Source organism: Bubalus kerabau, chromosome 2 (genome assembly GCF_029407905.1).
Source record: "Bubalus kerabau isolate K-KA32 ecotype Philippines breed swamp buffalo chromosome 2, PCC_UOA_SB_1v2, whole genome shotgun sequence".
Lineage (NCBI taxonomy): Eukaryota > Metazoa > Chordata > Mammalia > Artiodactyla > Bovidae > Bubalus > Bubalus kerabau.
The window spans coordinates 82,399,162-82,425,181 of NC_073625.1; the positions used below are offsets into that span (position 1 = coordinate 82,399,162).

At 37.7% G+C, this 26,020-nt stretch overlaps 1 long non-coding RNA gene across 1 annotated transcript in view; it reads left to right on the plus strand.

Annotated features, from left to right (window-relative positions):
• The first annotated feature begins 4,125 nt into the window (after nucleotides 1-4,125).
• The window catches only part of LOC129644777 (uncharacterized), a 35,135-nt gene continuing 13,240 nt past the window's right edge, over nucleotides 4,126-26,020 (plus strand). Inside the window, exon 1 of the long non-coding RNA XR_008710981.1 lies at nucleotides 4,126-4,280. This is a non-coding gene — a long non-coding RNA (uncharacterized LOC129644777). The remainder of the gene's footprint in view (nucleotides 4,281-26,020) is intronic.

The window sequence follows — 26,020 nt, forward strand, 5'->3', positions numbered from 1 at the left end:
TGGATTCTTTACCGCTGAGCCACCCAGATTTGAAATCAGAAAAGTCTAAAAGGGAGCCCTGACTCTGCTAATCATTGACTTGATGTTAAGCAAGTTTTATCTATACTGCTTGCCTCAAATTTGAGTTGAAAGACTAAGGAAGTAGAGATAAAGCAAACACCCTTGAAAAACACTAATGGACCACAAAATGTAAATTAGCATTATCATTATTCTCTACGGTAGGTCTGGAATGAGTCAGAGCACACCACAGGGAACCTGGTGTTCTGGATTATACACTGCTTCGTCTGTATCTGGAGAGAAGTGAGTAACTGATGGCCTCCTGCTTCTGGCTCTCCCTGGGCACTCTGTCCTTAGTAGAGCAATAACTCTCAATAACCCCATCTGAAGCTACAGGAAAGCTGCCCTGCTGGGCACTGAGCAGTCTCTTCCTTGCTGTATCCTGCCATCCCTATTACTAAAGCCTGGCACTATGGAAACCTGGTTAGCTTTCTTGAAGGATACAATACAATTCTATGTATTGAAATCAGAACTGCAATTATTCCAGCATGGATTTCTTCTATCGATATATTCAAGGTGACTTCCCATATGTTTCAGGATTAGGGGTTTAGTTTAATCCTTTAACTACTAAAGGATTTTCATATTTGAAGACAGCATTTGACATGAGAACTCGTCTTCTGAAACGAGAGCTTTTAAGTTGATGAAAATAAGACTGGAGGCTTAAATTTTTTTGAGTGTAAGAAAAAACACTAGTATATAAAAATATTAAATTTAAAGCAACTATTCAATAATGTCTCCCTATTGCTTATTACATTGCATTAGACTCTCTGGCTTGGTCCTAGTACTAGGGCCTTAATATTACTAACAAAAGATAACCACTCTCTGCTGCTGCTGCTACTAAGTCACCTCAGTCGTGTCCGACTCTGTGTGACCCCATAGACGGCAGCCCACCAGGCTGTCGCGTCCCTGGGATTCTCCAGGCAAGAACACTGGAGTGAGTTGCCATTTCCTTCTCCAGTGCATGAAAGTGAAAAGTGAAAGTGAAGTTGCTCAGTCGTGTCTGACTCTTAGCGGCCCCATGGACTGCAGCCTACCAGGCTCCTCTGTCCATGGGATTTTCCAGGCAAGAGTACTGGAGTGGGGTGCCATTGCCTGCTCTGAGGACCTTATTCCCCACTATCTTCTCTCACCCCAACATTTGCTGTCTTCTCCACCCAGTCCTTCTCTTCACTGTGTTCTCACTGTGTCTTGCTCATTCTCCTCTCAATTGCTCTCAGTATTTTTTCCTTCCCACATGAAGTGCCCTCCATCTCCCCTGCTGATGCAATTCATATTTCAGAGCACAGATGAAATTCCACTTCCTCTGTGAAACTAAATTTTTACTCCTTTTCAATACTGTAAGGACACAATATGGTCTTCAATAATTCCTTATTTGTTTTTCATATCATTAATTTCTTCATTAGTGTTTGGTATTCATACCAACCAAAAAGTAATTCAAGTTACTTAAGGGACATATGTTTATTTCTTTATATTCCTTCCATACTTAACGACAAAAATTTTTGAATACTGATCTCCTTCTCTAAGTGGGCCTGGTACATTCCACTGTGTCCTAGTAACTAGATATTTTCACAGTTGATTTATCTTTATTCCTAAATTTAATAAAAAGGAATACCAGTCACTTATTATTAAAAAACAAACTGAGAAGTAATTAGTGTGTTTTGCTAGAAATAGAAAGCTAGTTCTTGTTTTTCAATGATTAGATAATATCTTAGTGATCACGAAAGACATGAAATTCATAGAACATTAACTTTTGGCAATATCTATGCATTATGAAAAATTTGCTGTTTGGTAATTATACATTGTAAACCATATATGCACTATATAAAAATGCTTTAAACTGCCTATTCTAAAGACAGTATTTTAACTGCTATTCTAAAACAGATATAAATAAATACTTAGTCATATTAGAACTCAGCTATTGGTTTCCTGCCCACCTGACATGAATATCTCCTCTTCCTACTCCTCGCCCAGCCTCAGTCCCCTTCTGCTCCAAAATGTGTATGTGAATGAAAAGAGGATGGCATTTTAGAGTAGGAAATATCTCTGCAGTGAAGTAGAAGATGCAATATGTTCTTCAGTTCAAAAGGAATAGTTCTTACTTCCTGGGGAATTCTAGAAATGACTCTGTATATTTTTAAAAGCCAGAGAAACATTTCTTAACAGTTTCACTTATCCCAAGCATCTTAAAAGAGATAATAAGTAATTGGGGCCTGTATGTACCTCACTATCCCATATTATTATGGTACAGGCACTTTTAGGCTGACTAGACACAGAAATGTCAACTCTTTAAAACTGCCCAGCTCTACAGCAAGTCCCTGAGAATCAACTCCAATGGAGGGGAACACAGTGTGTTAACTCTGGATGCCCGACTGAACTTCCCTTGTTGTCCAAGGGTCCATCTTCATCCACAAACTCAGGTTCTAGTTACATACTCCTAAAGAAGGGAATAAAAGGTGAATTGTGAGTTCATATTTTTGTCTATTTTCATTTATGCTGATCTTTCAAAGTATAGAACCCCAACCCAGCAATAACTTTAAGCTTGATTTTCTTTTTTGTTGTATTTCCCTGTTAAAGTTTAAATACTATCTATTCTACTTGCCATACTTACACAAAAATAATTCCAATTATAAATGCATGTGTGCTTTAGGAATCTTCTGTCCTTTTCCCTGTTCTTATAGTATGTCATAAGCAAAACATCTAGTGGCTCAAGTTGGATAATTGGCTTCTTATGTTTGTATTTTCCACTGAGTAATCAATGAACTAGAATTCTATATGTATACTGTTAAATCTGAGCCAAAACTTTAAATGTGTTTTTCTCAAATCTTCCCATGATAAAAAATAATATATAATGGTTATTATCGTTAGTAAAAAAACAAAAAAACAACCATGAAAACCACTTACATTTAACAGTTTTAATATCAATTGCCCAAACTATAGAAAATGTTCAAACATGAATTCTGAAGTCTATGAAATATGAAAGTCTGCTCAGTTTGTTGCTATTAAAGGGTAATAAAAAGAAATATATTCTGGAATTTGATGTTGCTTAGCCCCAAAACAGTAAAATGTGAAATAAACCATATCCTTCAAATAATGTGTTGGCTTTCACTTTATCATTTCAGAACATCCTATAGTATTCTATTTAAAAACTACAAAGGAAGAGTAAAAATATGAAGCAGACGTAGATTTTAAGTGTTCAAATGTTTTTATGTTTATGGAAGTAAACATAAAACATAAACAGTGTTTATGGAAGACTGAGCTATAGCATGAGTCTCCTTTGTTTGACAATATAACCTACAATAAGTTCACTTCTGGTCCTTTAGTTAGCTCAAAGAATTCACATTATCATTTGTAAAGTTCTGTTTAGCGTGAAGACAATTCCTTTTATTTTCTTGAATTAAAAAAAAATATCAGTAAAAAGTAGTTACTGGTGTGTTGTTACTAAGTAACATTCAAGAGCAAATGAAAAAGGACAGGAATTTTCTTCATTCCTGCAATGAGTTCTAATTTTTGAGTTCCTAAGAATAGTTGTGACTGTAATTACATTGTATGTATGTGTTAGATTTTTGAGATACAGCTTGTTTCACCTTTTCCCTCTCAAAATAAATCTTAATAGAGACGAAGTGAAAAAAACGTTGGCACTTAAGGGGACAGGAAGAAAAGGTTACAGTGCTGATTAAATAAAACCTGTTTGCCCATATTCCATAAAGGTATATATTCACTAGTTATTAAAACTATATTAGAAGGAAATAATAAGAAAAAAACCCAAACATCTGCACCTATTCTCAAATATTTGTAAATAGGTATTGTACTTCCTGGAGAGATGTGAGTTGTTTGATTTTACTTGGTTCTTCGTTCCTCCCTCTCTTCCGCATTCTCCATCCTTCTCCTTCTTTAGATGACACTATCAATTTAGTCTACTCAGCTGCGATTTATACAATGGAACTTTCGAGAGTCTCGGAGCCCTGCTTGCTGCAGTGTTAATCGAAACCTGCAGCCACTACTTGAGACAAGCCCACAGCCACACCTGCCCCCTTGTGTTCGCCTGCGGTCTCGTCCTCATTCCGGAAGTTCGAGGGCTCGGAGTTTGGAGCATGCGCAGTCACAGGAGCCCGCGAGTTCGTGAGTACCCAGACGTCTACGCTCCGCGTCAGCTACTGGGTTCGTGCAGAACTAACTTGAGTGTAAAAGATTGGCGAGTTTACTTCAGACTACTCAGCTTGCTGGTAATGATTTTTTGCTACAGCAGTGGACCTCCTTGATGAGTCTTTAGAGCAAACTTTGTCTTGTACTTTGTCAGCCTAAATCAGCTGAATTTAACTTTGTGGTGATAGCGCAGTCGGAATACCACGTTTGCCTGTTTAAAGATACAGATGCTCATATCACCTCTTGACAGTGGTCTTAAAAGATCTTGCGGGTGTCAACTGAAATAAAATCGAACCGTTCAAATAAAGTAGAACTGTTCCAATTGACAAACAAAAAGCCTGGGTTTCTCTATATACTTTTCCAAGTATTTGTGGAAAGAATAAGACAAAGTATTTCTTAGAGATAAGGTAGAGAATGAGATTTGGATCAATTTCCTCCTCTGAAAAAAAAACTGCCATATAACTTTAAAGATGTTTTTCCATCATCTTTTCCTTTCTTTTTTTCTTTTAACGTGGAAGTCGCTCAGTAGTGTCCGACTCTTTGTCACCCCATGGACTGTAGCCAGCCAGGCTCCTTTGTCCATGGGATTCCCCAGGCAAGAGTGCTGGAGTGGGTAGCCATTCCCTTCGCCAGGGGATCTTTCCAACCCAGGGATCGAACCCAGGTCTTCCGCATTGCAGGTGGATTCTTTACCATCTGAGCTACCAGGGAAGCCCTTTGTGCCATTGCCTTCTCCGTTTTTTCTTTAAGGAATCTACAATTTAACTGTAGTGGATCATAAATTCGGATTTAAGTTGTCCTCTTTGCGGTTCATTGGAGTTCCTGCTTCTAATACTTGTTTTCTTTCACCAATTGTGAAAACTTCTCAGTCAGTATCTTGAAATATAGTCCCTACCTCATGCTCGCTCCTCCCCGCCTCCTCTTCATTCTTGTGGAATTCCAGTTAGATATCCGTTAGGCCATCTTATTTTGTCCTTCATGTCTCTTTCATATTTTTCTGCTTCTTTGTATCTCTGGACTTCAGTTACAGATAATTTGGTGTAAACCATCCATGGAATTTTAAATTTCTATTAATTTTTCATTTCTAGAAGTCTTGTCTTTTTAAATATGTATTCTTTACGCATGACTTTCATGCCTTTTATATTTTGGACATTTTAAACAAATTGATTTTTATTTTTTCTATCTGACAATCCTATATCTGAAGACTCTTGAGCCTTAATATTTATGGTGCCTTGTTTCCATATGTGTTCATTGACATTTTTTCTTTTTACCTCAGGCTCTCGTTTTTATTTGAACTTGATCTGTGAAAATTCTTTGAGGCTTGGGACGCAGGTGGATTCTTCCATGGGAGGATTAGCATTTGTTTCCATGAGACATCTGTGGGCATTACAGTGCTATATCAGTTTAAACTGAACTACTTGTTGACTGGAGGAGTTTGTGTGTGTGTGTGTGTGTGTGTGTGTATTTCATAATACCATGTGATCTGTGTTCAAAATACAATATTAAATAGAAGTCAGATTGTGGTTATGAATTTTCAGGAGAAGTCCTTTTTTCACCTCCAGTTAGAATTAAGATGTTCATGTTTCAAGATGGGCAATTTTCTTTTTTTTTTTTTCCAAATTCCAGATTGGTGTCAGTGTATAGTTCTAGTTCATTTTTAAACTGAGAGTATAACATTTCGGGAGTCTAGTGTCATTTAAAAGGGAGACTCCTAATATAATCCCTAATTTGAATGGAGTGTGAGCTTTGTCTCTTATCCCTGAAACCTTAAAAATTAATACCTCGGATCATCTGAGCTCAGCAATGCCATTAAGGCAAAAAGTAACCTCAGTGCTTTACTTACCTTTTGGAGTTCCTGCCTTTAACTCATTTTTAGCCTAAGTAGTGTTAACTTTCTTGGTTAATATTTGCATACGTTTAAGATTTTTAAAGATAGTTTTGCTCAGCAGTTAGGGCCAGTCTGATACTTAGTACATTGTGTTTCTGATATTATGGTTTATTGGTAACATCTACAATTATACATCAGTGTTCAGGTTGTTTTATCTCTGAATCTTTTTTTAACCTTTTAATTTTATCTTGATTTTGGCTTTTATTGGATTATTTACTGGTATTATGTTATTGAATAGCATAAAGCATTGGGCACTCTGTAGTTTTCGATATGCTTACTTCCAGACTTTTGCTTTTTATGAACTGTGTCTCTGTTCTTTTTTTCCTCCCTTTCTTCTATTTTCCTCTCCAGCCCTCCGTTCCATTTTTTCCCTTCTTTTTTGCTCTATCATAGTTCTGTAATTACTATGTAATTTATCTTGGTCACATTTATCATCAGATACTGCTACCCAACTGAACATAGTGTAGATGTTCCTTGAATCACTTCCTGTCTTTCCTGTACCCAGTCGGTCTTCTTTCAAGCTTATAGGCATGCAGAGATGGCCGAGGTGCAGGCCGCATGTGTGGGGACAGCAGGGTGGAGCCCTGCTGTGGATAAGTGTTACCCGTGCTGTAGACCTGGCATCTGAGTTCTTTTCAGAGATTCTGTTATGAGAGAATTCTTGGGTTGCTGTCATTCCAACATCATACAGTTCTGTTCAAGATAGTCAGCTTATCAACCTTTCTTATCACTAATGAATTTTCAACTTAGGTTTTATTTTTATGCATCTCTCCTTCATTTTCCTCAGAGATGCCTACTTCTCTGTGCATGTATTTCTAAATTAAATGACATTAATGAGAACTTGAGAAATACTCTAAACTCATTTTTCATGAGTAATTCTTCTGGGAGATGAAGGGAAGGTTAAGAGGTGTAAAACAACATGACAGCATTTTCTTTGTCTTTTTTTGACCCCATTTCTTTATGGCATTAGATTGTGATCCTCTGTCTTCTTGCTGCTGTTAAGTTTTATCCTCCCCTCTTTTGTAGGTTTTTGTTGCTGTTGTTATTTATTTGATTATTGATTTAGATATTGGGGAATCTTGCTTCATTCCGCTGTCCTTAGCCAAGTAAACCTTACTTTAAAAATTGTTGTTGTTGTTCAGTCGCTAAGTTTGTGTCCAACTCTTTGCAACCTCATGGACAACAGCATGCCAGGCTCCCCTGTCCCTCACCATCTCCCAGAGTTTTCTCAGATTTCTGTCCATTGAGTCAGTGATGCTGTCTAGCCATCTCATCCTCTGCCACCCGCTTCTCCTTTTGCCTTCTATCTCTCTCAGCATCAAGGTCTTTTCCAATGAGTTGGGTCTTCACATCAGGTGGCCAAAGCATTGGAGCTTCAGCTTCAGCCTCAGTCCTTCCAGTGAATATTCAGTGTTGATTTCTTTTAGGGCTGACTGATTTGATCTTGCTGTTCAAGGGACTGTCAATAGTCTTTTCCAGCACCACAGTTCAAAAGCATCAGTTATTTGGTGCTCAGACTTCTTTATGGTCCAACTCTCACATCTATGCATGACTACTGAAAAAAACCATAGCTTTGATTATACAGACCTTTGTCAGCAATGTGATATCTCTGCTTTTTAATATACTGTCTAGGTTTATTGTAGCTTTCCTTCCAAGGAGCAAACATCTTTTAATTTTATGGCTGCAGTCACTGTCTGCAGTGATTTTGGAGCCCTGCAATACAAATTATTCTTTTTATTAATGGCTTTATTTTAGATACTTAGGTTTTAATAATGTATGTTTGTTAAAGATATTGTGCATTCTATATAAATTATCACTACCCATAGAAGAAGACACAAGCAGGGATACAAGAAAATTATTTTTGTTGGTATAATTCTGGGTGCCTGGCATATGTGATATCCTACTGGGAGAGCCAAGATAGAGTAAGTCCTGGTTGTCTGCAAGAAAGATCTAGAAGTACCAGAGGAATAAGTGCTAAACATAGATTTGAGTGCTTCCTTTTTACTAACAAGCAACCAAGCACTTATTTTTACTTAAACAAAAAAGCCACATTGTGAACTAGCCCTCAAGCTTTGTTGCCAATCAACTCCTCCTGCAAGCGTATTTGCTGCCCTCTGCAGGCTGACGTAAAACTTACAGGTAACATTGAAATTCTGGAAAAAGCAAAACCCCCCTATATTCCAGTACAGATGTATATTCCTGAACTTGAACCAAGAATGCTCATGAAATCTTACAAAGTATTTCTATTTCTGCTGCCTAGATGCCATGTGACTTGGAACTATTACTTGTTAGATGACTGAGAAATGGAGACCTCTTTTGAGTTTAGTATTAAAAAAAAAAGAAGTATGCTTAAGGTAGAAATTAAATGTTGATTTGGGTTTGATTCTTAAATCACAGTTCAATCTAGAGGTCCATATATGAAATATTTCTTGATGTTATTTTTTCCCCTGCATTTTCTTTTGCTAGTTGACCCTCCCTCATTCAAGGAAATTTCTCTGGAATAAATATTAAATATTGCCCTTCAGATTCAGAAACTGTGATGCAAATATAATATATAGCATTAGAAGAGAATATTTGCCTCATTTAGTCCCCAGTGATTAGACTGTAAATTATGGGGTAGAAAATCCAAAATGTATTGAGGGGACTGAGAGTGAAAGGCTTTTGCACCTACTTTCCACTATGACCCTGAGCAGCTGAGTTCCCACAGAATTAGCTACTCTAGAAAAGTACAGTAGCAATCTCTTAAATATAGGTGCATAGGGTACGGGGGCAGAAGTGGGACTGACGCAGGCCCAGGGAGCATCCTAGAGCCACTGGTGGCATGCGAGTTCTTTCGAAAGACTGTAGATGTAGAAGTGAGAGAGAGAAGCATCTGCCCTGCAGGGGCCCTAGGAGTACAGGAAGACACTACAGAAGATCAGATCTTGGCTGCAATCACATCTTAATATTGATGCCACGATGGAGAAAAGGTGTCAGAGTACCTTATAACATGAGTTACATTTCAAAGATTACGACATGGCATTGACACAGACCAAGCAAGAGAAGTAGATGTACTTTCCCAAACACAGGAAGAAAGAGGGGCGTGGAGGGTAGATTCTGGATTTGAGTAAAGCACGAAATACTCAGAAATCCCTGGAGCAATAGAGTTTACGGGAAATTAAGCTTTATTCTTCAGAAGAATGGGTTCTTAAGAGAGTGCTCATCGAGATACAAGAAAAATAAAGTTAGCATTGGTTTTCACACCAGCATTTGTGATTAGAAAGATTTAAGTGAAGGTTCTGAAAGAGGGTGAATGACTCAATGACCTATATGGGGAAAGAATCTAAAGAAGAGTGGATATATGTACGTGTGTAACTGCTTCTCTTCGCTGTACACCTGAAACCAACATTGACACAACATTGTAAATCAACTATACTCCAATAAAAATAAAAAAAAGAAAGTGAAAGATTCACTGAAAGAGAGTGAAAGATTCAAACGAAGGTTCTGAATAAATCTCTCCAGCTGTGGGACTTGGCATTTGTCCATCCTTCACTAGCATCTTAGTCTTTGTTCACACTTGGTGTCCAGAGTTTCTCTTTATGTTGTCTACCTTTAGCCCCTTAGTTTGGATAACTTTCCCCTACTCAAAAAAACAGCAGCAGGAAGACAGGTATTATATCAGTTTTGCTTATCATTTGTCTCCACTGCCTAGAATGGTTCCTAGCTTATGGTACATGCTTAATCAGTTTAGTTCAGTCACTCAGTCATATCTGACTCTTTGTGACTCCATGGACCGCAGCACACCAGGCTTCCCTGTGCATTACCAACTCCTGGAGTTGACTCAAACTCATGTCCATCAAGTCGGTGATGCCATCCAACCATCTCATACTCTGTCGTCCCCTTCTCCTCTCGCCTTCAATCTTTCCCAGCATCAGGGTCTTTTCCAATGAGTCAATTCTTCTCATCTGGTGACCAAAGTAATAAATAATCATTAAAATGAAATAATTTTTAAATTAGATGACTAAAGCTCAGATGAGAAACAGTATTTTGTGAGACAAAATTAAGGCAAAATACTACTTTCACCTTTTCCGTCTCATTAATAGACTATGAGTAAGTTTTATGGATACTTGGTGTGTGGCAGTTCCTAGGATGTAATTTGGAAATTATAAGAGATTTCACCATGTGTCAACACAAAGGGCTGGCAGATTTTATCTTTTCTTAGAATTATATTTTAAATGTTACAGTTTACTATTTTCTGGGTGACCTTTTAATCATCCATCTCTGCAGCTTCACATTACTAGAAAGAGTGGGAAAGGGTTCAGAGATGTATTCATAAAGCAAAAAATAAGAGGACAAGTTCTAAATTAGCTTAGTATTTCAAACAAACATTGTTGTTTGCTGCCCCTTACTGGTAAGATAATAAAATTGCTAAATCACATTTTAAAAGTATAGTTGTTGGCATTGAAATCAGATTTTATAGGAAATAGCCCCTTTATCACACACACACACACACACACACGAAATTACACAAGTGAATTGTCTCAAATACTGAGTAGCATATGGGATGAGTCACTTAATTGAAAGCAGTTTTCTGGCCTTCAGTTTGGATAATTGTGGAGAAAAGTTAAGTAGGGAAAGTACTAAAACAAGCCTCATGTGTGAGGTGCTCTCCCTTGCTTGAAAACTTGAAAGTTATCATTGGCAACAAATACAGTCAGTTAATTTCCTTGAAGGGATAGTTTTATTTTTGAAAAAATATGTTTCAAGTTTCTACATCTGGATAACCGGGGGTTGTCTACCAGTCACTCTTTCAGGTAAAAATGGCATTCCTTGAAGAGCAGCAGCTAATTCAGATTGCAGTGGAAACCAGAGCCCAGGCTCTTTCGTCACGATAACCATCATAATACATCATTATTCAGCAAAAGTTTTTTGTGCACACTTTCCATGTTATCACACAGAAGTTAGAGAGCAGCAGGACTGAACTTCCAGGAGAACACAGCACAGAGCCCAGAGGGCTCTCAGCGAAGGGGGTTGGGCTTCTGAACGCAGAGCCAGCAGTTCTGCCCTCGTCTCTGTTAATGGTTAATGAGCCCAGGGATTCTGAGTAATGTTCTACCTTTAGTGCCAGGTTGGCTCTCCATGGAGAACTTTAATTTGGGCATGAAATGGCCATGGAGGTGATCCAGAACTGTAGATTAACAACTGAATCTGTGGTTTCCTCTGCTATATCATCAGGAAACCCCATATCTCCAGGGGCTGGGTTGAGATAGGCAGCCCCAAACAGTGTACAGAAAGGACCTAATTCTTAGTAAACAGGTAAAAAGATTATGGATAAGAAGACAATGCTAAAAATCTAGTCTAAAAGGCAAGACAAGGTTGAAAATAGAAAGTGAATAATGAAGGCAGAAGTCAGGATAGGAGAGAGCAGACAAAAGGAGGAAGCAATTGAAAAAAGACTTTGTGCAAAAGCTGAAGAAATAAAAGCCTCCATCAGCACAAGAGTTCCAGCAATCGCCCCATTATGGCACCTGGTATGTGATATGGGGCTTAAAGGCAGCTCCATAGAGGAATTATGCAGGGCTGCAACCGACAGCTAGGTGGGAGAAAAGTACCTGAAGCTGAAAGAGAACAGGATCAGAAAAAGTGGCCCCAGGAAGGGATCTAAGAGTCAGAAGGTAATTCCAGGCAGAGATCCCCTGTCTCTGTCTGTCCTCTGACCTCAGTGAGCTACTGGAAAGAATAGTGCTGTCTCCTCTTGCTCATTTTCAACTCTTTGCACTCAAACTTCATCCCCTACACTTCACCCATCATAAATGTCATCAGTGGCTTTCTAACGGAAAAATCTTATAACCTTACTTTCATTCTCCTTTTGCAACTTTATTTCCATCAAACCTCTTCTCAAAAGTCTCCTGATCAAAAGCTTTCTCTTAGAAGAGAAACCTTTCTTAATTCCCCCAAATAAAACAGTGCTCATTGTCGTGCAGTCAGTATTCCTTATGTTATCCTCTTTTTATGTTTATTTTTTAAAAATCCCAGACATAGGAAAGTAAACTGAACTGCTTCAAAAGTTACCTAATTCATGGGCAAGCTTGTTTTATCTTGTTCCTCACTAACTTTCCCCTCCTATATTATTTTGAAGTAGTTTCCAGACATATCTTTTCATCCATGAATATTTTATATGGAGTTTTTTTTGTTAAGCAACCATAATACCATTATCAAAACTGGAAAAAGGATAATAAGTCTTGAGATATATATATATATATATACACACACACACACATACACACACACACAATGGAATATTTATTCAGTCATAAAAAAGAGGAAATCATAGCTTTTACAACAACATGGATGGAATGTGAAGTCATTATGCTAAATGAAATAAGTCATATAGAGAAAGACAAATACTGTGTGATCTCACTTATGTGTGGAATCTAAAAAGAGAAAGAGAGAGAGAAAACCACTCAGAAAAAGAGATCTGATTTGTGGTCGCTAAAGGCAGAGTGTGCTGCTGCTGCTGCTGCTGCTAAGTTGCTTCAGTTGTGTCTGACTCTGTGCGACCCCATAGACGGCAGCCCACCAGGCTTCCCCGTCCCAGGGATTCTCCAGGCAAGAACACTGGAGTGGGTTGCCATTTCCTTTTCCAATGCATGAAAGTGAAAAGTGAAAGTGAAGTCGCTCAGTTGTGTCCAACTCTAGCGACCTCATGGACTGCAGCCTACCAGGCTCCTCCATCCATGGGATTTTCTAGGCAAAAGTACTGGAGTGGGGTGCCATTGCCTTCTCCGAAGGCTGAGTGTGGGGGAGGGTAAATTGGAAGAAGGTGGTCAAAAGTTCAAACTTCCAGTTACAAATACTAGCAATGTAATGAACACTGTGATGGCCATATTTAATACTGTTGAATGATATATAAAAAGTCATTGTAAGCATAAATTCTTAGAGTTCCATAAGGAGAATTTTTTTTTCTTTTCTTCTCTCTTTTCCTTTTATTGCATCTGTATGTGTAGATGGTTGTTAGCTGAACCTATTGTGGTCATCATTTACGATATATATAAATCAAACTATCATGTTGTATGCTTTAAACTAATACACTGATGTATGTCAATCATTTATCAATAGAACTGGGAAAATATAATAATGATCTAATGTAGCAAATATTCAGTCAGTGCTTAAAGGACCAAGTTACTCATTAATATCAGGTTTTCTTTGTTTGAATCAGTGTTTAAATAAGCTATATAACTGATCTGTTGATAAGTTCCTTTTCTCTCTCCCCACCTTTTCCCTCGGTAGTCTATTTATTGAAAAACAAACTTGATCATTTGTCCTGTATCATTTCCCATTCTGGATTTTGCTAATGAGTTTCATTACTAGTTTCCTCTTTGGTATTTCCTGTGAAGTGATGGTTGGATCATATGTGGTTTTCTTGGTGAAACTGCTTCATAGGGGTTGTGGTGTTCTTCCAACAGAAATTATATTATCTACTTTAGTGACACAGGCAGAAATTGATTGGTCTTGATTTGATCCATTAACGCACTAGAAGTTTTAAAATGATAAACTTCAATTCTGTTGTTGTATCTTATTAACTAGAGTACTGTTATAAAGAAAAACTTCACCAGATCATTTTTTTTGTTTACCCAGCAGTAGAGTTCATACAGGAAAGGTGAGATAAATGCTTGATTGGTTCTCTTTAAAAAAAAAAAAAAAGAAGTTTCATAATAATGAGTTTCTCAGCATCTTGTAGCAGTTACCAGTTGTGAAAGTTGCTCAGTCGTGTCTGACTGTTTGCAACCAGATGGACTGTAATTCACTAGGCTCCTCTGTGGGATTTATATCAGTTTGTTGAAAAAACTCTCCCATTCCCCACCCCTACAAACTCAATAGCTTAAAACAATAAAGCACTTATGAATCTTGCCAAGATGGAGAAACAAGGTCCAGATTATCATCCTGCCTAAAACAATTTTTAAAACTATAAAATATATGAGACAACAATTTGTAAGACATTGGACATTACACAACAAAGGACAGTTATCTCTGAGAGACACGAAACAAACAAGGTAAGCTCAGTGGATGTCCCACTGTACTAATGCTGGGGAATTTAGAGGCCACAGCAGAGGAAGGGAAAGCTGAGGCAGATCCCAGCATACTCCCTGAATCGAGGAGTTGCAGGCAAGATTTTAGTGAGTCCAGAGAAACTAGAGTTCAGAGGAGATAGTACTAGAGAAGAGAGAACTGTTCATTGATAGAACTGTGGGAATAAGTAGAGGTATATCCTCAAGTATCAGCTGAGTACTGATCAGTATATGCATGTGAGGAAATTACCTGAGGTTGGAGGAGAATCAACAGAAAAGATTAGAGGCAGCAGTGCCTAGCACTCAGACAGGGCCACAAATAGTGCTTGTTCCCACTAACAGACTAGAAAACCCATAATTTATAAAGTGTTAGGAACAGTGCATGGAAGGGTCTTGTCTCAAATTAGAGATTACATGGCAATGGACTAAGCACTGAACTGATCTCACTTAAGAATCTTAAATTCAAGAGTTTGAAAGGTCACACTATTTTCAGGTCACAAAACTGTAACCCAGAACAAAGTTCAAGAATCCTTTTGGAATGCAGAAAATACCCAATACCCAATAAGACAAAGTTTAGATTATATGGTAGCCAATAAAGTATTACTAAGTATGGAAAGAAGCGAGAGAGTAAGACTTACTATTATGAGGCTATAAGCTACTTAATCAAAACCCATCCAGAATGGACATACCTGTTAGTAAACAAAACCATTAAAACATTTATTATAACTTTATTTCATACATTAAGCAAATTAAGAAGATATATGAAACATTAAAAAGATCCAAACCAACTTTGTAAAATTGCAGTGTGTGAAATGAAAATGTTGAATGTAGTTAATGGTAGGCTGCTGCTGCTGCTGCTGCTAAGGCACTTCAGTCGTGTCCGACTCTGCGCGACCCCATGGACGGCAGCCCACCAGGCTCCTCCGTCCATGGGATTTTCCAGGCAAGAGTACTGGAGTTAGAGACTCTAAAAGAAAAGTTTAGGGATTAATAAACCTGAAGATACCACAATAGAACTATTCAAAATAAAGCACATAAAAAAGAGGGATTTTTTTTTTTTTTTAATGAACAGAGCTGTGAGCTGCAGCACAATTGAAGCAGACTAATCTACACATATTTGTAGTCCCTGAAAGAGAGGACAGAAAGGAAGAGATAGAAAAATTATTTGAAGAAAACCTAAACTAAACTTTCCAGCTTAAATGAAAAACCCAGCTAAAACTTTCCAGATTAAATGAAAACTATAAAGCTACATCTCCAAATATTAAGCACAAGAATCATGAGTAAAAATATATCAAGGTACATCATAATCAAATTGCTCAAAACCAAGGGAATCTTAAAAACAACTACATGAAAAAATGCAAAATACACAGTATATACATGTGACAGCAGATTTCTTGTCAGAAACAGTGCAAGTAAGAAGACAGTGAAGCAAGAACATTAAAGTGCTGAAAAGAAAAAAGTGTCCTTTCTATACACAGTGAAAAATATTTGAAAGATGAAGGTAAAATAAAGACATACGAAAGCTGAAAGATCTCCAGTATACCTACACTGTAAGAGATATTCAGGGAAATCCTTCAGTTAGAGGGAAAATGATGTAAATATGACCAACACTAAGGAATGAATAATTCCAGAAATGGTAAATTCATGGGTAAATAAGTATTTCTTTATTATCTAAATCTTTTAGAAGATAATTGATTATTTAAACAAAAATCATAACAGTACAGTGTTGAGTTTATAACAGACAAACTATATAACAAAAAATATGATGACCACAATAATGCAAAGGTCAGGCGAGAAGAAGGAGGTACGTACTATTGTAAAGTTCTCTTGATATACTTGAAGATGCATATGCTAAAGCAATGGAGTAGGAAATGGAAATCCACTCTAGTATTGCCTGGAAAATTCCATGGACAGGGGAGTCTGGAAGACTACAGTCCATGGGGTTACAAAGATTTGGACACGACTGAGCTTGCATGCAAGGCAAGGATGATAAAGGTATATACAATAAAACTTAAAGCAACCACAAAAATGACAAAGCAGTAAGTTACAGGTAATAAGGAAATAATGGAAATAAAATTTTATAAAATATTTAATTAAATCAAATGAAGGAAGGAAAAGGGAGAAAAAACAGATGAATAAAGTAGAAAAAATATTTAAATCTACCCATACTATCCACATTAAATGCAAATTGTCTAAATACCCCAATTAAAAGGATAAAATTGTCAAATTGGGTTAAAAAATCAAGACCCAACTCTATGCTACCTACAAAAATACACACTTCAAACATAAAGATAGAAATAGCTAAAAGTATAAGAATGGAAAGATATACCATGCTATTAATAATCAAAGAAAGCCAAACTTGGCTTCCCAGGTGGCACTAATGGTAAAGGACCCACCTGCCAATGAGGGAGACATAAGAGACCCTGGTTCAATCCTTGGATCAGGAGGCTCCCCTGGAGGATGAAATGGCAAACCACTCCCGTATTCTTGCCTGGAGAATCCTATGGACAGAGAAGTCTAGCGGATGTATTCTATGGGGTTGCAAAGAGTCGGACCCAACTGAAGCAACTTAGTATGCATGCATTAATATCATACAAAATAAATTTCAGCACATAGCATTTTACCAGGGTAAAGAATGTCATTTCACAGTGGTAAAATTGGCAATTTATCAAAAGGACAAAACATTCCTAAATGTTTATTCACCAAATAAGAAAGTTTTAAAATACATGAAACAAAATTTATAACTATAAGCAGAACTTGGCAAGTCGACAAGTATATATAGAGAGTTTAATACCATTGTCTTAATAATTAATGTAACGTGTAGATGTAAAATCAGTAATTGTCCTTAGAGTTCAGTGATCTATGGCCTGAGAGTGAAATCCACCCTCTGTCTGTCCCACCTGATTTTGTAAATAATATTTTATTATGTTAACATTCTTTCACTTGTATGTATTGTGGGCTTCTTTTGCATCACAACAGAAGGTGGCTATGGCTGTTTACACACTGTACCAAAATAGTAGTATTTAGGGGAAAAGTTATAGTACTCAGTGCCTATATTTTGTATAGAACGAAAATAAAAACCAACACATCAAACTCTGTGAAACACCACTAAGGCATTACTTAGAGGGAAATTTATAGCACTAAGAGCCAAATAAAGAAAAAAAGAAAGATCTCAGATAAATTAATTTCCACCTTAAGAGTTGCATAATTGTGCCAAAGACTCTATGGCCTGCAAAGCCTAATATTTTTACCATCTTTTTCTTTATTGAAGAGTCTATTAATGCATGACAGAGAAGACTAGGAGAGTATCACTACTTTGACCTAATGGATGTTTATAGACTACTCCATTCAACAGTAACAGAAGACATTCATTTCAGATGCACACAGTACATCTACCAAGAAAGACCATATTTTGAGCCATAAAACAAGTTTCAGTTCAAAAAGATTAAAGTCATACAATGTATATTCTCTGATCATAAATAGAATTAAATGAGGATGATGGATATATCTGTCAAATCGTTCACAGTGGTGGTTTTATGTGTGTACACATATGTCACAATTTACCAAGTTGAACAGGTTAAATATGTGCAGTTTATTGTATATCTGTTATATTTCAATAAAACTGTTTAAAAAATAGGCTTGAAAAGTAATCTGGGCAGTTCAACTTCTCCAGGCTGATCTTTGTTGGTCAGCAGGCAGCTGGCTGGCATGGAATGACCTCAGTCAGCTGAGATGACTTAATTCTTTTACCTGTACTCTCTCATCGACCAGCATGCTAGCCTGGGCCTTTTCATAATACGGTAGGAGGGTGGCACAAAGGAGAAGGCACAGCTGTGTAAGAGAGCAGACAGAAGCATGCTTACTTCTTGAGGCCTAAGACCTGGCACATTGTCCTTTCTGTTGCATTCTGTTGGTCAAAGAGAGTTGGAGGGCCAGTCCAGATTCAAGGGATGGAGGAAAATACTCTCCCTTCTGAGTAGAAGAACTGCAGTCATGTCATAAGGAAAGGAAATAATTGAGGCTGTTTTTTGCAATCAATCTTAGGATCATTATCAACTCATGGGTTTAATCCTATTTGATGTATTTTAGCAGTTGTAGTTATACTGCATTCAAATTGTCTGTATTAGGGCAGTGGGAGCCACCATTTGCTTGGAAGCCCTGCCACATTCTCTAAGTCTGGAAACCACATTTTCCAGATTCCCCTTTCTTGTGTGGTTTTAGGTCAGAGTTTGTCAGTGACAGGAATGCATGCAAAATGTGAAAGTTGAAAATGGAGGCAGAAGCCATTATTTGCAGGAGTTTGCTGTGGCCAGATTCATTGGCTTCACAGATCTGTCCATGAGCTCACACTTCAGAGTCACTGTAGGTGGAGTGACAGCTTCTCAAACTCTTCTACAATTCTTTCTTTTCAAACTGATTTCAGTTTCATGCTGAAGAATTAGAGATGTGATCCTCCAGCTGCTTTCTCAGCTTTTCCACACTCATGTAAATTCAGATTCTTATATTTATATTCCCATAATAATTGTGTGGCTCTTCTCCTAGTTGAATCTAGACTGATAAAGAGGTTCTTCAAGTTGGCCTCTGAGGCCTTTTGATATAATATTGTGTAATCTTTAATAATTCTCTTACTTTCTGGTGTAAGAAGATACTCTAAGTTTACCTTTTATTATTACTGCCCAAGATCTGAAATCAGCCATTTCTTCAAGGACCAGCTATTTTTTTTTTAAGTTACTTAAAATAGTTGCTCTCTGAGTACATGGTTTATTAATAGCTCCTTTCACTATCTGACACTAAGTCATAAAATATTTGCTTATTGTCTGTCTCCTCCTCTAGAATATGTCTAATGGAAACAAGGACTAAGGGGATACCAGTGTATCTCTAGTATATTTTCAGCTACTAAAATGCTTTATTTTCTTAGTCTTATCAAGTGATTTCTTACATTTTCTATTTTACTACTAAATAGCTTGAGCCCCTTTAATGCAGAATTAACTCCTGTACCAGAAATTTGTTTATATTCTTACTTTGTTTATAAAATATATCTCAAAGATTTCTGACATCTGTTTTTTTAAGGCTGTGTGCAATGAAGAAAATGTTGGCAAGATAAGTTTAATTAAAAAATACTATGCAAGGTAACAAGTCAGTTGCTATTTTTTGTCTTTATTACACTGAAATTAATTTGAACATTTACAATTTCAGAAAAAAAACAATCACAGGAAAGTGCCTGTGATATGCAGCCAGGCATTTTTCTTCCAAGGACAAGCCTTGGATTATGTACAATAAGAATCTACTAAACTGGGGCAAAAGTAAGTGTGGCTTTGAGCAAAAATTTGTTGCAATGCAGCTGTCATGTGACACCTAGTAGCTCTGTGGGTTTTGTGGACAAAAAAAATAAACAGTGAACTCAGAAATGTATCAGCACAGTAGTGTATTTTATATAAATATGCCAGTGCCAAACATTTGATGCTAACCACAGAGCAAAAAAGTCAGTATGCAGATTAATACACGGTAAAAATTGAAATGTAAATAATCAGAGTCACACCAGTACAAACCACATGTTTTTCATAAAATGTCTCCAATTTGAATACTTAACTGTCAGGCTGCTGCTGCTGCTGCTGCTAAGTCGCTTCAGTCGTGTCCGACTCTGTGCGACCCCATAGACGGCAGCCCACCAGTCTCCCCCGTCCCTGGGATTCTCCAGGCAAGAACACTGGAGTGGGTTGCCATTTCCTTCTCCAATGCATAAAAGTGAAAAGTGAAAGTGAAGTCACTCAGTCGTGTCCGACTCTTCACGACCCCATGGACTGCAGCCTACCAGTCTCCTCTGTCCATGGGATTTTCCAGGCAAGAGTACTGGAGTGGGGTGCCATCACCTTCTCCAACTGTCAGGCTAAGTATCTGTAATTGGAGATTACAGTCTAAAGAAATACAGACTCTCTACTATAAACTCCAGTGATTTGATCGACTGAGATAGAGGAGTACCTATAAATCTCTTGATGTTTTAACAAAAAAATTGTGGTGTTTTAACAGCTAAATTAAGTGTAATTAGAGAGGTCCTTTATGTTTTACCAAGTCAATATGCCTTAATATAAAAATTAAAATGTTGAAATTATATTTGCATTTCCAAAATTCATCAGGTTTTTAAAAACAATTCTTTTCTTTATATTTTTGTATTATTTTATAATGTGCTTATACAGTCTTCAGAGATCCTGTGAATTATTCCTATCTGAATTGTTCAGTTTCAGTGTTTTGTAAAGTAGCAACAGATTGAAAATGGAAAATGTTAACTCTAAATAAATCAGAAACCACTCACAGATTTCTTAAAGCCAAAAAAGTAAACAAGAATGATCTAATTGGTGCTGCCAAGCCAATATCTTAAGTTGTGATCTACAAAATGATACTATTTGGTTAACTACAAGTAAGTTAAAGAGCTAATAGTATTTTTATTCTTTTTATACTATTAATATACTTTATGTCAAACCAGGGAAGGCTATAATAAAAATAATCTATTGATGTATATTAAAAATATATCTATTTTTGATAGCTCAAAATTCATTTCATTGCAGGCCTCGATGGGACAAGGAATAAGGAAAGCAGAGTATGGTAGGTAACAGTAGTCTATTTCCTGTAGCAGCATATGGGAAGAACCAGATTGTAAGTCTTCTGGGCTGGGCTTTCTTCTTAAATAAATACTGTGCTGCGCTATGCTGTGCTAAGTACACACACACTAATTTTCTTCTATCTGTGTTGTCCTGGAAACAAACACCAACATGGAGTTAGAAATGCAAGAGCTATAGTGGAGACCACACATGTGTAAGAGCAAAAGCAGAGGGACCAAAAGTGGCCAAAGAAAGTCTACAACTTACAATGCAAGTCTGACACATGTGAAAGTGAAAGGGGAAGCAAGATCGGGGAGGAAGAGCCTCAGACCACGCTGCAGCTCTGAGAAAGTCTCTGTCAGCCCAGTGGGGAACGCTGGTGCAAAATTGCCCATAGTTTTGAATTGGGAAGAAATTGCGTGCTATGCTAACCTGCTGTGTTTAGTCTCTCCAGGGAGCTGTTTGAAGACCGCTTGGCCTTAATTGGAACCCTGGAGTGTAACCTGAAGGCTCTGCTGTTGGGGGCTGTCAGTTCACTGTCCTTGTGGCAGCTTCTCTCTGTTTTGTAAAAATATTTCTTAATTGAAGTATAGTTGATTTACAATGCTGTGCCAATCTCTGCTGTACAGCAAAGTGACTCAGTTATATACATGCATAAATTGTATTTTTTTAAATATTCTTTTCCATTATGGTTTATCACGGGGCTTCCCTGGTAGCTCAGCTGGTAAAGAATCCGCCTGCAATGCAGGAGACACCAGTTCGATTCCTGGGTTGGGAAGATCCTCTGGAGAAGGAATACGCTTCCCATTCCAGTATCCTTGGGGTTCCCTTGTGGCTCAGCTGGTAAAGAATCTGCCTGCAATGTGGGAGACCTTGATTGGGAAGATCCCCTGGAGAAGGGAAAGGCTACCCACTCCAGTATTCTGGCCTAGAGAATTCCATAGACTGTATAGTCTATGGGGTCACAAAAAGTCAGACACGACTGAGTGACTTTATCTTTTATGGTTTATCACATAATTTTGAATATAGTTCCCTGTTCTATACCGTAGGACCTTGTTTATCCATTCTAAATGTAATAGTTTGCATTTACCAACCCCAAACTCCCAGTCCATGCCTCTTCCTCCCCTCTTCCCCTTGGAAACCAAATTCTGTTCTCTGTGTCTATGAGTCAGTTTCTGTTTTGCAGACAGGTTCATTTGTGCTGTATTTTAAGATTCCACGTGTAAGTGATATCATATGATGTTTGTCTTTTTCTGAGTAACTTCACTTAGTATGATAATCTCTAGTTGCATCCATGTTGCTGCAAATGGCAATGCTTCATTCTTTTTTCTGGCTGAGTAATATTCCATTTATATATATGTATCACATCTTCTTTATCATTTCATCTGTTGACTGGTATTTAGGTTGTTTCCATGTTCTGGCTATTGTGAACAATGGTGCTATGAACATATGAACAAAGGAGTTCCAGAAAAACATCTGCTTCATTGACTATGCTAAAGCCTTTGACTGTGTGGATCACAATAAATTGTGGAAAATTCTTAAAGAGATGGGAGTTCCAGATCATCTTACCTGTCTCCAGGGAAAAGTGTATGTGAGTCAAGAAGCAACAGTTAAAACTGGACTTGGAACAACTGACTGGTTCAAAATTGGGAAAGGAGTACAAGGCTATATATTGTCACCCTGCTTATTTAACTTATAGGCAGAGTACATCATGCAGAATGCTAGGTTGGATGAACCACAAGCTGGAATCAAGATTTCCAGGAGAAATATCTATAACCCCAGATATGAAGATGATACCATTCTAATGGCAGAAATTAAAGAGGAACTAAAGAGCCTCTTAATAAATGTGAAAGGAGAGTAAAATTCAACATTCAGAAAACTAAGGTCATGGCATCCAGTCCCATCACTTCATAGCAAATAGAAGGGGAGAAAGTGGAAATAGTGGCAGATTATATTTTCTTGGGCTCCAAAAATCACTGTGGACAGTGACTGCAGCTGTGAAATTAAAAAACCCTTGCTCCTTGGGAGAAAAGCTATGACAAACCTAGACAGAATATTAAAAAGCAGAGATATCACTTTGCCCATAAAGGTTCATATCGTCAAAGCTATTGTTTTTCCAGTAGTCATGTACAGATGTGAGAGTTGGACCATAAAGAAGGCTGAGCCCTGAAGAATTGATGCTTTCAAATTGTGGTGCTAGAGAAGACTTGTGAGTCCCTTGACTATAAGGAGACCAAACCAGTTTCACTCCTAAAGGAAATCAACCCTGATTATTCATTGGAAAGATTGTTGTTGATGCTGACGCCCTAATACTTTGACCATCTGATGTGAAGATCTGACTCATTGGAAAAGACCCTGATTCTGGGAAAGATTGAGGTCAAAAGAACTGGATGGCAGAAGATGAAATGGTTGAATGGCATCACCTACTCAATGGACTTGAATTTGAACAAGCTCCAGGAGATAATGGAAGACAAAGGAGCTTGGTCCGTGGGATTGCAAAGAGCTGTATACGAATTAGTGACTGAATGACAGCAACAACAACAACAGGTGCCGTGCCATTACAGTTCCAAGGTGGACCATCAAGGTCAAAAAGTGGGCCATGACCCAGTTCCTGGAACTCCCCACCCCTTCCCCCAAATATCTAGAATACTCCTCCCACGCATTAGCCTATAAAATTACCTGCCTGTTTAAAAACTGACAACCGCATATCCTGGTGCTGCTCTCACCTTCTGAGATGGCCTACACTCTGTCTGTGGAGTGTGATTCTAGGTAAGTCCACGTCTTACCTATTACTTTGTCTCTCACTGGATTCTTTCTGCAGTGGGACATCAAGAACCCAGGCTTCATTAAGTCTTGAGACCAGGTATGACCTCAGTTATAAGACTATAGGGTCAAGTCTCAATCTGAGTATCACAGTTTTAGGACAATGTCAAAGAATTAGGAGTCATTTTTAATCTACCAAACAGCCCAATTACCATTCAGTAATTCTTGCATATAAATGACATTCTTAAATATATTTTTTCAGTACCCAAAAGAAAGAAACTTTTTGTTCCTCTCTGTTCTCAGATTAATACTGCTATAGCTATATTACACTGTACCTTATATTATGCTACTGTCTATATTTTAATATATTTAAATATTAAATATAGTTTAATCACCACTTCTAAAGTCTATACTAAGATATTTTATATTTATGCCCAAGTTGTTTTATACCAATATGAATGAAAAGTGAAGGCAGAAATTTCATAAAGCTCATTTTAGTCCTCACTCTTTGCTTCTTTGCCTCCCACTGTTTAAATACTTCCAGTCTCTTTCCTCTTTTAAAACAGATTGAGTGTGCAATTACAAGCATCTCAGCATGCACAGACTTTTTCTCATTATCATTAAATGATAGAATGTAAACCCCAAAGTATTTTGGGAACCACATAGACCAAATTTGGCATTTCACAGGATTGAAATCTAAGGCTCACAGAAGTCTACACAAGCTTGTTCAAATCATGCAAATAATTTATGGATGAACCTAAAGTAACATTGAGGGTTCATTGATCCTCTTTAGTTGTACAAATAGCATATGTATTTTTTGTTGGTATATTTTTCAAATGGAATTTTATTAGAAAACTAAAAAAGTTTTTAAAAATTTTAATTGGAATATAGTTGATTTATAATGTTGTCTTAGCTCCAGAGGTACACAAAATAAATCAGTTATACATATACCTATATCAACTTTAAGATTCTTTTCCATATAGGTCATTACAGAATATTCAGTTGAGTTCCCTGTGCTATGTAGGGAAAACTATTTTTAAATGCCAAATTAACCAATTTCAGAACACCAAGCCATAGAAATGATTGAATTTCCTCTGATTACCTAGTTACATCCTTCCTGTCTCTTAACACAATTCTGGTCACTTTCAGTTCAGTTCAGTTCAGTCGCTCAGTCGTGTCCGACTCTTTGCGACCCCATGAATTGCAGCACGCCAGGCCTCCCTGTCCATCACCATCTCCTGGAGTTCACTCAGACTCACGTCCATCGAGTCAGTGATGCCATCCAGCCATCTCATCCTCTGTCGTCCCCTTCTCCTCCTGCCCCCAATCCCTCCCAGCATCAGACTCTTTTCCAATGAGTCAACTCTTTGCATGAGGTGGCCAAAGTACTGGAGTTTCAGCTTTAGCATCATTCCTTCCAAAGAAATCCCAGGGTTGATCTCCTTCAGAATGGACTGGTTGGATCTCCTTGCAGTCCAAGGGACTCTCAAGAGTCTTCTCCAACACCACAGTTCAAAAGCATCAGTTCTTCGACGCTCAGCCTTCTTCACAGTCCAACTCTCACATCTACACATGACCACAGGAAAAACCATAGCCTTGACTAGACGAACCTTTGTTGGCAAAGTAATGTCTGTGCTTTTGAATATGCTATCTAGGTTGGTCATAACTTTCCTTCCAAGGAGTAAGCGTCTTTTAATTTCATGGCTGCAGTCACCATCTGCAGTGATTTTGGAGCCCCCCAAAATAAAGTCTGACACTGTTTCCCCATCTATTTCCCATGAAGTGATAGGACCAGATGCCATGATCTTCATTTTCTGAATGTTGAGCTTTAAGCCAACTTTTTCACTCTCCACTTTCACTTTCATCAAGAGGCTTTTTAGTTCCTCTTCACTTTCTGCCATAAGGGTGGTGTCATCTGCATATCTGAGGTTCTTGATATTTCTCCCAGCAATCTTGATTCCAGCTTGTGCTTCTTCAATCCAGCGTTTCTCATGATGTACTCTGCATGTAAGTTAAATAAGCAGGGTGACAATATACAGCCTTGACGTACTCTGTTTTCTATTTGGAACCAGTCTGTTGTTCCATGTCCAGTCCTAACTGTTGCCTCCTGAACCACATACAAATTTCTCAAGAGGCAGATCAGGTGGTCTGATATTCCCATCTCCTTCAGAATTTTCCACAGTTTATTGTGATCCACACAGTCAAAGGCTTTGGCATAGTCAATAAAGCAGAAATAGATGTTTTTCTGGAACTCTCTTGCTTTTTCCATGATCCAGCAGATATTGGCAATGGGATCTCTGGTTCCTCTGCCTTTTCTAAAGCCAGCTGGAACATCAGGAAGTTCACGGTTCACATATTGCTGAAGCCTGGCTTGGGTCACTTTAGCCTTATGCAACCACTGACTCTTGACTGTTTACAGGATAATTTCTTGTGGAAGATATTGGGTTGGCCAAAAATTCATTTGAGTTTTTCCGTAACATCTTTGGGAAAAATTTCAATGAATTTTTGGCCAGTTGAATAGAATG